This window comes from Canis lupus, chromosome 22, assembly GCF_048164855.1.
Source record: "Canis lupus baileyi chromosome 22, mCanLup2.hap1, whole genome shotgun sequence".
In the NCBI taxonomy this organism is placed as follows: domain Eukaryota; kingdom Metazoa; phylum Chordata; class Mammalia; order Carnivora; family Canidae; genus Canis; species Canis lupus.
In genome coordinates this window covers 4,692,412-4,704,900 of record NC_132859.1, presented here as the reverse complement: position 1 = coordinate 4,704,900, position 12,489 = coordinate 4,692,412, and the positions used below count along the sequence as shown (strand labels likewise).

At 36.0% G+C, this 12,489-nt stretch overlaps 1 long non-coding RNA gene across 1 annotated transcript in view; it reads right to left on the bottom strand.

The window, feature by feature from the left end:
* The window catches only part of LOC140614413 (uncharacterized), a 49,527-nt gene extending 48,905 nt beyond the window's left edge, over positions 1 to 622 (bottom strand). The window contains exon 1 of the long non-coding RNA XR_012015275.1: positions 507 to 622. This is a non-coding gene — a long non-coding RNA (uncharacterized lncRNA). The remainder of the gene's footprint in view (positions 1 to 506) is intronic.
* Positions 623 to 12,489: the final 11,867 nt, after the last annotated feature.

The window sequence follows — 12,489 nt, the reverse complement described above, 5'->3', positions numbered from 1 at the left end:
CATAATTTCTCCTACTTATTTTAAAGCTTAATTTTTTTAAGTGTAAACATATTTGAGGTGGGAAAACCATTTTTTCTATTGCATAGGGCCAGGAGAGGGATTGGGGCCCCCTCTTAACACACTTCTAGATAAGGGCTATGTGTCTTTGCAGCACAACTACAGAAGAAAAGTTACAAGCAGAGACCTTGCGACAAGGAAGATGCAAATCCGGATAGAACTACTTTAGTCTCTACAACAGCCTCTCTAAGTGAAAGGATATCATAGAGATAGGGAGAAACATCCACGACATGCCTTCAGAGAAATTCTGCTCCTTCCTACTTAGGATTTATTTCTACAGTCAACAAGAAAAGTAAATTTGGTTCACTACTGATTTTCCAGAGTTTCTATTTGTTCCCCACGGTTTTTACACCAATTTTACTTTACTACAACTTCAAAGTGTGTTGGCAACGTACGTTACATCACTAAAAACATTCAAGAATGCCAAAAATTAAATTCAAACTGCTTACAGTTTTGTGTTCACCTCCAGTCTGAGGCAACGCCAACATCTCAGGAAACTGACTGGCATCTTAAATACATCAGGAGAGAAGGGTCCAGAGCTCTGCACAGCTGCTTTCAATCCTTGGTATACGCTGGAATCACATGGAAATTTTGAAAAACAAAATTTTTCAGGCCAGTGACCCGCCTCCAGAATCTGAGTTAGGTGACTTGGGGAGGGACCCTAATAACGTTGGAATGCTTAAGAAGCACCCAGGTGATTCTATTCTACACACAGGGCTGAAAACCGCTGCTCTGGACCTAAAACTGATTCAAACTACAGTAAAATGGGTTCTAATTTCTCTATCAAGTGTTAATTTTTACTTAGGAAACAAGCTTTTAAAGTTTATCTCACTGAAATCTTGGCAACATAAATAACATATCCTTAATTTCGGACTTTTTTTTTTCTTTTTTTGGCCAACTGTCATATTAAATGCATCAGAAAACACCTAAATTCCTATCCTAGCATCAAAACACAGACCACGGTTGCTAGAAGGAAAATCTTAGCTCCTCAGAAATCCCTCACTGGATTTACAAATGGGTGACTCTATTTTTCCTACTTTTAATATTCCTCTTTACTAAGAAGCTCACCCCACCCCACCCCCATCTCCTCTAGCACTCAACAAAAGAAGATGAAGAAAGACTAGTGCCCTGGGAAATGTTTAACAAGTAGCTCTCAGGGGGCAGGAGGAAGCACTGGTCTGTAGCATTGACTGATTTCTAATGCGTATATACTACCACCAAGACTGACCAACTGTCTTGCAAAGTTTTAGAAAATTTAACAATCTTGTGATCCAGCATGATCTAGTTCCAGCGCTCCACTGTGAAATTAAGATATTTATGTATCAGAGGCCTGGATTGGTGACAACTGAGATTTAGTTACATCTGACATATTACTTGGGCTATCTCCCTACAAATACCAATTGGAAAATTCTCATTTACGGTAGACTTGAGGACCTACTTTTGGATGGGGACACTTGAACTATGTTTTATCCACAGTTGGGGTCAGGAATATATAGATCTATCTGTGGACAAAAGAAATAAGACTTTAGTGGTATTAAGAGATACTACCAAAAAGCAAGATCTCTGTGTGCTAGACTTAGCAATAAATCCTAAGAGTCAGAGAGGAGTTGGTACTGTTAGTCAAGTACAGAATGACAACAGAGGTATAAAGTCCTTTAGACCTAATGAATTTGCTATATGGTTTGCATCACTAAACTCAGGATCAAACATGCTGCAGGCTCCACTAACTTTTTAAGTTGGGGGAGAATCCATTCTCCCTGCTTTTGAGAGAGGTATTTTTTTTTTAAGATTTTATTTTATTTATTCATGGCAGACACACAGGCAGAGGGAGAAGCAGGCTCCATGCAGGGAACCTGACGTGGGACTTGATCCCGGGACCCCGAGGTCACGCCCTGAGCTGAAGGCAGACACTCAACCACTGAGCCACTCAGGCATCCCGAGAGAGGTATTTTGAAGAGAGCTGATTACCAGATTGATCACCTGGGATAGGCTAAGCTTGCTTAGAGAAGTCTCTGGTAGACCGGAGTTCTTCATGTAGTTGGAGATTTAGAGCTATGAGGATCCTGGTTTAGCTGTTCATATGTTAATATTATATACTTGGGAACATACAGGCACTTTACATTTCACCACCTCCCTCCTGCAACTGCATATCTAGGCAGGGTAGCATCGTCTTAAGAATAAACTCAGAATCAGACCAAAATTCCAACTGCACCATCTAATATCTAGGTAACCTTGTGACATTTCTCTGATTATCAGTTATCACCTCTGTAAAATGGAGATAATAATAGTACCTATTTACCATAGGGTCATCACAAGAATTACATGAAATAATACAAGAGAAACATTCATCATGACGCCTCCTGAAGCCTTCTATTGCTTTTTGGGCATCAAGAAAATATGGGCAAATATAGTGTAGTGAGGTATATAGTCCCAGCAACACTGGAAAAAAAAATGCACTCAAGAAATGAAATATCTGGGATGCCTGGGTGGCTCAGCGGTTGAGCGTCTGCCTTCAGCTCAGGGCATGATCCTGGGATCTGGGATCAAGTCCCACATCGGGCTCCTTGTGGGGAGTCTGCTTCTCCCTCTGCCTGTGTCTCTGCCTCTCTCTCTCTCTATGTCTCTCATAAATAAATAAAATCTTTAAAAAAAGAGAAAGAAATGAAATATCTTGCCCAAGATCGTGCATTTAGTAAGTTATGATACAGAATACAAACTGAAGCCAGCCTGGTCCTGAAGCTCCTATTTTTCCCATACAAGGTCTTTTCTCCTGATGGGAGAGGCCATAATAATAATAATGCTAATGGATTATCTAAGATGCTTACTCATCCAGGCGGTGATTTGGATGACAGATGTCCTAGTGCAAAGTTTTGGGTTTTTTTTATAAAAGGGTTAACGTCAGGTAAGTTATGTAAGCAATAGAGTACTCCTCAAACTCTGATTTGAGACGGATTTCTGCAGCAGGACCCCATTTCTTTGCTCCCACACCTCTTCTCTGTCAACATTGCAGTTTTCCACCCAGGGCATAAGCAAAAGTCAAATAATGTGGCTTGAACAGCAAGCTATTTCTTATTCTGCCTAGATCAGAGCTCTGCTCAACACTCTTATTCACCCCCTCCGGAGCTGCTCTGTGATGTCCCGCGTGGCTTCAGTCTATCAGCCCGCCAGCTACTTTCCTCTACTTCCATTCTGGCCATCTTTCTCTCTGTGATTGTTTCTCAGAAGTGATAATATATACTCTTTCCCAAAGTGTGTATGGAATGAAGAAAATGTCCTGGGTACATTAATAAGTGTATGGTAAAAAGTGTTACGTGCCCAAACATGTTTGGGAAGTTGTAGGCTACACAAAGTTTAATACCAGAGCCTTCAATATTTCAGTCCATGCTACATATCTTCGAGAAAGAGAGATGTAATGTGTAACATTCGCAAATAGAATTTTAGAAACATGGAATGCCCCTTGCTCACATTATTTTCATTGTTTTTTGAAAGTGGTAGTTTCTACTCATTTGCCCTTCTCCTCACTTGCTGGTCCTGCAAAGAAGATCTACTAGCAAAAATATTCCATTATTCCCAAAATATCCCATTAATTCCATCAATAATAGTTCTTGCCCAGAAAATGATGAAATACAACTGCAAGAGTATGGTACCAAACATTTATACAACAGGTTTCTATATGGGGCTGAGTTTTTTTTCACTTTTTACTACAACAGAAAACTCTTAGGAAGCAAGAAGCAGAACTTGCCGAGCATATCTGAAATAAGTGGATAGCCGGTTAATTGGATAATAAACTCTTGGGCTCGTTGCAATAATGAACAGCACTTATATTTGGATTAGAGCATAAACCAATATATTGAAAACCATATAAACTGATTATGCAGAATAAAGAAATGATAACATGTGATAAGGGCTAACTGGAGAATGCTGACCTAGGTTCACAGTAATCTGTTGGAAAACACAATTTGAGTCCCAACTGCATATTCCTTTTTCATGGGGGCACTTTTCCATCCGTTTTCCCCCCTTTCTCTTATCATCATTTGCTTTTTACAGACAGGCTGGCATACTTCCAGGTTAATTTTATTACATTTTGAACAGCCTCATTTTTATCCTCCCATCACTCTATAATGGATAATCTGGGGCTGTTTCATATACTGTTGAACCTTCTCATCTCACCTTTGCAACTCAGGTCATTTATGCTTAATTTGAGTGAAAGGTGAATCTCTTTGACCTTCAGTTGAGAGACTATTGTAACTTTCTTTAGCTGTAGGTTTGCTTTCCCGCTGTTTAGAAAAGACAAGGTAGTGATGAAAATATTAAGTGAATCTGTCCTCTCAACTATATAGAGTTATCAAATAATAACTTACTTAACTTCTCTGATGACTAACAATGCTAGTTAAGTTTAATATTATGTTAACTTGCTTGGGGAGAAATTAAGTTGCTAAAAATATCAAATATTTCAGGAAACATGGAGGGTGGTTAAATTTCCTCATTTCAGAAGTGTCAGCATCTTTCTATTCTTTGGAAATAAGTAAGCCCTGGGGAAAAAATGTTTTCTGTAATCTTGTACGAATTATTGCCTTCATTACTGATTTAAGGACCTGCTAAAGGTAATGGTTGGTTAAAGTGCTATGAATACCTGAGAGGAGATGTAGCACATACATACCAAATAATAATTATTATTATAAAAGAATGAAACATGCTATAGATTGACACTGCTGGCTGCATTTCATAAGTCCATTAAATAAACCAGACATGAAGTAAAGTGTTATAATGGGTAGATTACACAGTAAGCTGCTACTAGCATAATACATCGTAAGAGCTTGCTAATGATGGGGAAGAGAAGAGGTAGGAGTAAAGGTAATACTGAGAATCAAGGCAAAGATAGCTTCCTTTGTTTATTAGGCAAGGGAGGCTAGCAGTGAAAATAAATCATAGACTCTTGATTCAAAAAGTTCAAAGTTAAAAAAAAAGTTCAAAGTTAAATAACAATCATACTGCTAAAGAATCGGGTGGGGGGATGGACTGAAACTGTCTTTGTAAAAACATGAGTGAGGAGAAACCATACACTGAATATTAATCTATAGATGAAGCACAAGCATGCTTCTCAATGTGATATTAAAATAAAAGTTGGCCCCTGAATGATGTAGGGGTTAGGGGGGCTGACCCCCTAAACCACTGAAAATCTACCTATAACTTTTTTTTGAAGTTTAAAAGCCAATCGTACGGAAAGCCTTTTATAATTTTTTATTGAGGTATAATTGACATATAACATTATATTATTTCAGGTTTACCACATGATAATTTCATATTTGTATATATTACAAAATAATCACAATAAGTCTAGTTATATCTTTCACTACAGTCACGGATTTTTTTTTTTCTTATGATAAGAAGTATCAAGTTTTACTTTCTTAAGAACTTCCAAACATGCAGCACAGTATTATTAACTATAGTCACCATCCTATAAATGACAACCTCATGACTTATTTAATTTATTACTGGAAGTTTTGCCCTGTTTGATCCCCTTTGCCTATTTTGCCCACCCCTGTCCTCTGCCTTTGGCAACCACTAATCCGTTCTGTGTATTTATGAGCTTGGTTTTGTTGTTGTTGTTGTTGTTGTTATTGTTTAGATTCCACATATAAGTGAGATCACGTGGTACCTGTCTTTGTCTTATTTCACTTAGAATAATGACCTCAAGTTCCATTGTGGAAAGGCTTTTAAATGATCATTCACTTTGAGTCTAAGTGATGTAATGGTATAATGAAAGACTGTTATTAGAATAGACTTTGTAATTCTACATTTGGAAACCAACCATTACCTAGGTAGCACTCTGGATCCTAATCTGCACCCACTATGATATTCAAATCCTCTAGCTTTTGGCTATTCAAAGATAATCATATTAAATATGCTTTTACTTAACACACACACACAAAATAATCCTTATATTTGTAAGAACATATATATATTGCTGTTTGATTCTAAAGTGATGGTTGTATGAATATATACATAGAATGAGTTTAGTATTTTGGTTAAATTTAATATAAACCTGCGCTTCGGCACTGTCGTTAAGAGACGAGGGGTTCTATATCTAGCAGCACCTATAGAAATAGCTGTTGTTGGAAATATAAACTCTGGGTAATTCCAGAGAGCTGTGACCCACCTGTGAGTATAACAGAGAGAGGATAAGGTAGGCAGAGAAACATGAATACCAAGGGGTATAAAATAGGAGTGCATACTTCATGTCAAAAACGAACCCTTGAACTAATGTCTCATTTTATGCGGGGATTTCTTTAATTCTAACTTTTTACAGTGACCTTTTTAAATTAGTAAATCTAAAACAATTTATAAATTTTAAAAAGTAAAAATTCAGTAGTGAACACTTAAATTTGAGCTACAGAACAATCCTGATTTTTTTGAACTTTTTAAAAATTTAAGTAGAGTCGACGTACAATGGTACGTTAGTTTCAAGTGTACAACTTGGTGATTTGACAAGTGTGTACATTACGCTGTGTTCACTACAAGTAGAGCTACCGTCTATCTCATGTCATTGCTCTTATAATATCACTGACTATATTCCTTATGCCCTGCTTTTCATTCCTGTGACTCACTTATTATATAAGTAGAGAACTAGCTCACCCATTTTGCCTAACCTCCCGACCTCCCTTCTGGCAACCATAACTTTGTTCTCTGTATTTATAGATCTGATTCTGTTTGTTGATTCATTTCTTAGATTCTATTTATGAGTAGAATCATAAGATATTTGTTTTTTCTCAGTCTGACTTAGTTCACTTAAAATAATACCCTCTAGGTCCATCCATGTTGTCTCAAATACCATGATCTCATCCTTTTTATGGTCGTGTAATATTCTATTGTGTGTATATTTGTCTGTGTGTGTGTAACTTTTTTTTTTTTTTTTGTCTATTTGTCTGTTGATGGACACTTACGTTGCTTCCATGTCTTGGCTATTATAAATAATGCTGCAATAAATATAGGGTGCACAAAGCTTTTCAAGTCAGTATTTTTGTGTTTTCTTTGGGTAAATATCCAATAGTAGACTTATTGGATCATATATTTCTGTTTTTAATTTTTGAAAAACCTCCATACTGTTTTCCACAGTAGCTGTGTCAATTTATATTCCCACCAACTATACACACAGGTTATTTATTTCTCCACATCCTCATCGACACTGGTTGTTTCTTGTCTTCTTGCTTTTTAGCCATTCTGACTAGTGTGAGGTGATGTCTTACTGTGTTTTGATTTGCATTTCCTTGTGATTAGTGATATTGAGCATCTTTTCATGTGTCTGTCATCTGCTATGTCTTCTTTGGAAAAAAGTCTACTCCTATCCTCTAATTTTAATTGGATTCTTTGTGTTTTTTGTTTGGTTTGGTTTGGTGTTGAGCTGTATAGGTTCATTATATATTTTGGGTATTAACCTCTTGTCAGATACCTTCTCCTTTTCCGTGAGTTGTGAGTTGTCCTTTTTGTTTCCTTGATGGTTTCCTTTGATGTGAAAAAGCTTTTTATTTTTTATGAAGTCTCAATAGTTTAGTTTGTATTTTATTTCCCTTGCCTTAGGAGACATTTCTAGAAAACTACTGCTGTGGCTGATGTCAGAGAAATCACTGCCTGTGTTCTCTAGTAGAATTTTTATGGTTTCAAGTCTCACATTTAGATCTTTGAGTTCATTTTTGTGTATGATGTTAGAAACTAGTCCAGTTTCATTCTTTTGCATGTTGCTGGCCATTTTTCCCAGTGTCATTTATTGAAGAAACTATTTTCCCCATTGTATATTGTTGTCTCCATTATCATAGGTTAGTTGGCCATATAAATATGGGTTTATTTCTGGGCTCTTTATTCTGTTCCATTGATCTATATGTCTATTTTTGTGCCAGCACCAACCTGTTTTGATTACAACTTTGTAGTATATCTTGAAATCTGGAATGTAATACCTCCATCTTTGTTCTTTTGGCTATTTGGTGTCTTCTGTAGTTCCATACAAATTTTAATATTAATTGTTCTAGTTTTTCAAAAGATGCTGTTGGTATTTTGATAAGGATTGCATTGAATCTGTAGATTTCTTTGGATAATATGGATATTTTGACAATATTTGTTCTCCCAATCCATGAGCATGGCATAACTTTCCATTTGTTTGTATTATCTTCAATTTCTTTCATGAGTGTTTTATAGTTTTCAGAGTATAGTCTTTTGCCTCTTTGGTTAAGTTTATTCCTAGGTATCTTATTCTTTTTGGTGCATTATAAGTGGTATTTTTAAAATTTCTCTTTCTGGGACTTTGTTGCTAAGTATAGATAGGCTACTGATTTATGGGTATTAATTTTGCATCCTACCACTTTACTGAGTTTGTGTATTACTTCCAGTAACTTTTCAGTATCATCTTTAGGAGATTCTTTGTATAGTATCCTGTTGTCTGCAAACAGTGGCAATTAAACTTATTCTTTACCATTATGAATTCCTCTTACTCCTTTTTCTTGTCTTATTGCTGTGGTTAGGACTTCTAGCACTATACTGAATAGAAATAACTACAGTGGACATCTTTGTCTTATTACTGACCTTAAAGGAAAGTCTCTGTTTTTCAACATTGCAGATAATGTGGGTTTTTCATATATGGCCTTTATTATGTTGAAGTATGTTTCATCCAATGCCTTTAATATGTTGTAGTATGCTTTCTCTAATCCCATTTTGTTGAGAGTTTCTCTCATGAATGGATATTGCATCTTGTCAAATGATTTTTCAACATCTATTGATATGATCATATGATTTCATTTTTTTTTTTTTACTGATCTTGTATATGACACTGTTTAAATTGTGAATATAGAGCCATCCTTGCATGCCAGGAATAGATCCCATCTGATCATGGTGAATGATCTTTTGAATATATGTTATATGCAGTTTGCTAATACTTTGTTGAGAAATTTTGCATCTATGTTCATCAGGGATATTGGCCTGCTGTTTTCTTTTTTGGTGGTGTCTTTGGTTGGTGTATCAGTAATATTTGTTTTAAGCATTTTGGTGCTCCAGTGTTGGGTGCATAGAGATTTACAATTGTTATATCCTTTTGTTAGATTGATCTCTTTATATCCTTATGTAATGCCCTTCTTTATCTCTTGTTACAATCTTAATTTCTAAGTCTTTTTTGTCTGACATAAGTATTACTACTCTGGCATTTTTTTCCCATCCCTTTACTTTCAGTATGTATGCATCTTTAGATCTGAAGTGAGTTCCTTATAGGCAGCATATAGATGGGTGTTCTAGTTGTTTATTTTATTTTATTTTATTTTATTTTATTTTTAATCCATTCTGCCAGTCTAAGTCTTTTTATTGGAACATTAGTCCATTTACATTTAAAGAAATTATTGATAGGTATGCACTATTGCCATTTTTAGAAGTTGTTTTCAGGTTTTTGTTTTGTTGTTATTTTTGTTTATTTTTTTTACAGTTCTTATTTCTTTCTTCTTCTCTTGCTCCTTTCATTTGTGATAAATGACTAGCTATAGTGTTTTGTTTGGCTTTATTTACCTCCACTTTTTGTATATCTATCATAAATTTGGGGTTTGTGGTTAAGATGAGGTTTATATATAACACCCTAAGTCAATAACAATCCATACTAATTTGATGATCATTCAAGTCCAAACACATTCTAAGATAAAAATCAAAACAAGATAAACAAAAAGCATGAAAAAATATTTTTCTTTTTCCTCTTCTGTTCCCTCTTTACTCTCCTCTCCACATTTTATATATATGTTGTCATATTTTACATCTTTTTATTCATATATTTCTTAATGTCTAATTATAGCCATTGCTTTTCCACTGAAAAAAAGTCCCTTTAACATTTCATTTAAGGCTGGTTGACTGGTAATAAACTCCTTTATCTTCTATTTGTCTGGAAAACTCTTTATCTCTTTCAAATATGAATGATAACTTTTCCAGGCATAGTATTCTTGGTTGCACGTTTTTTCCATTCTGCAGTTTGAATATATCATGCCACTCCCTCTGGCTTGCAATGTTTCTGCTGAAAAATCAGCTGACAGCCTTACAGGTTTTCCCTTGTATGTAATGTTTTGTTTTTCTCTTGCTGCTTTTTAAATTTTCTCTTTATTTTTAACCTTTGACATTTTAATTATTATGTGTTATGGGGTGGACCTCACTAGGTTCATCTTGTTTAGAATCTTCTATGCTTCTTGAACTTGGATGTCTATTTCCTTCCCTAGGTTAGGGAAATTTTCAGTTATTTCTTTTATGCCTTTTCCTTTTTCTTCTTCTGGGATCCCTATAATGTGAATGTTTGTTCATTTAATGTTGTCCATAGATCTCTTAATCTATCCACATTTTTAAAAAATTATTTTCTCTTTTTTGCTATTCAGCTTGTATGCTTTCTATGACCCTGCCTTCCAGATCACTGATATGTCCAGTATCCTCTAATCTACTGCTGATTCCCTCTAGTGTTTATTCTACTTTAGTTGTTGTATTCTTCAAATGTGATTGGTTCTTTTTAATTATTTATTTATTTTAAAGACTTTATATATTTATTAATGAGAGACACAGGCAGAGGGAGAAGCAGGCTCCCCACAAGGAGCCCGATGTTGGACTTGATCCTAGATCCCAGGATCAACAACCCTGAGCCGAGAGCAGACGCTCAACCACTGAGCTACCCAGGTGTAGCTGGGTACAATTGATTCTTTTTAATACTTTGTGTCTTTTTATTGAAGGTCTCATTGAGTTCTTTTATTCTTTTCTGCAGTCCAGTGATTATCTTTACAAATTACTTTAAGTTCTTTCTTAGGCATATTGCTTATCTCTGTTTCATTCAGGTTTTTTTCTTGAGGTTTGTTTCTTGTTCTTTCTTTGGAGCTTTTGGAACTTCCCATTTTGCTTGACTTTATGTATTTGTTTCTATGGAATAAGTGAAATGGCTACTTCTGAAGCTAAGGAGTGGGCTTGTGTATGGTGTCCCCTATGCAGACTGTGTGTGTTTGGTGATTTTTGCCAGCTAGCTGAACCTGTGGCTGTATATGCTAGTTACTCTTTCAAACTGTGGCTTTTTAGGAAAAGAATAAAGAAAAAAATAATAGTAATAAAAGAAAAAAAATAATAAGAGAACAAGGAAAAAATGTAAAGAGGAGGAAAAAGAACAAGAAAGAACAAAACCAAAAAGAAAAAATAAATAAAAACAAGAGAAGACAAATATAAAAACTAAAAATAATAATAATAAATTAAATTTAAAACAAAAATTAAAAAAATAAGCAAACAAAACTCAAAATCATGGCTTCTTTTCTGTGCCCCAGTACCACAAGTTGGCTGGTGTGGGCTTGTGGATGCTGGGCTTGCTGAGGTCTAAAGCTCATCATGAGACAGACCCTTCTCTGGTCTGGGTCTTTAAGGCTGGGGGTGGGGAGAGAATGTTTCTATAGTTCCTTGGCCATTTTAAACTGTGGCATTGTTTCCTGTGTTCTGGCAACCAGGGCTGGGACAGCAACAGGGCTGAAGCCACAAGCATTCTGTGATGACTGGATCTGCCAGTTATGGCATCTGGACCTACCTGCTAAGGCCTTAGAACCTGCCTTTATGGTCTCAAGCTCACTGAGATGACGAGACCTGCCTGTTATGTTATCCAGATCATGCTCAAGTCTAGGCTTTTAAGATGGGGTGGGAATGTAAACCATGTTGTTCTTCAGTCCCTCTGACCTGGAGAGGTTTCCTGCAGGTCCTCCACCACTTGACAGAGTTTTAGTGTTGTCTCTGTTACATATTAGTTGCTCTTTTAAATCATGTTTCTGTTTTTGTTTTCTGTGCTTATTAAGAACAGAGGGATCTCTTCCCAGTGCCTCAGTACTATCCTTCCCCATTACCATTTATAGCATCAGGGATGCATGTTCCCTATATTATCATATCTCTGTCTCTCTTGCTATTCTCTTCCATTCTCTTTGTCTTGGGTCGTTCAATAGCTGTTCAGGCAGCCCTTCTTTCTTCTTCAAGAGGAATTGAAGTGGTGTGTTACTAAGTATAACTGGTGTGTTCTGTGATGGGGTTGTATTTAGAGTCTCCTATGTCACCTATAACTTTTGACTCTCTCCAAATTTAATTACTAATAGCCTACTATTGACCAGAAGCCTTAATGATAAACATAAAGTCAACTGACACATATTTGTATATGTATTATATACTATATTCTTTTTTTTAAAAAGATTTATTTATTTATTTATCAGAGAGAGAGAGAGGCAGAGACACAGGAGGAGGGAGAAGCAGGCTCCATGCCGGGAGCCTGATGTGGGACTCAATCCCGGAACTCCAGGATCGCGCCCTGGGCCAAAGGCAGGAGCTAAACCACTGAGCCACCCAGGGATCCCCTATATACTATATTCTTTTGTTTTGTTTTGCTTTTTTTTACTATATTCTTATAATAAAGTATGC